Source organism: Belonocnema kinseyi, chromosome 6 (genome assembly GCF_010883055.1).
Source record: "Belonocnema kinseyi isolate 2016_QV_RU_SX_M_011 chromosome 6, B_treatae_v1, whole genome shotgun sequence".
In the NCBI taxonomy this organism is placed as follows: Eukaryota; Metazoa; Arthropoda; class Insecta; order Hymenoptera; family Cynipidae; genus Belonocnema; species Belonocnema kinseyi.
In genome coordinates this window covers 138017452-138017709 of record NC_046662.1, presented here as the reverse complement: position 1 = coordinate 138017709, position 258 = coordinate 138017452, and positions in this window count along the sequence as shown.

Below are 258 nucleotides of genomic sequence, written 5' to 3'. Positions count from 1 at the left end.
CCAAATGGCTTAATGCCATTGTAATTTCTGACGATCGCCTGTCTTGCAATAATTTATGTATGTCTTAAAGCTTTCATTGCACACAAGGTATAATCTCTTTGTGACGAGAGTAACAACCTGACATAGGAACAAGGGGGACAGCAGGATACTTTTGCCGCAAGCCAACGCCACCTTGCGTGACGAAAGACTGATGCATAAAGTATGCAAATTTTGCAAAGTCTGGCAACGCATCTCGGACTCCTTCAGGAGACCCCTTCA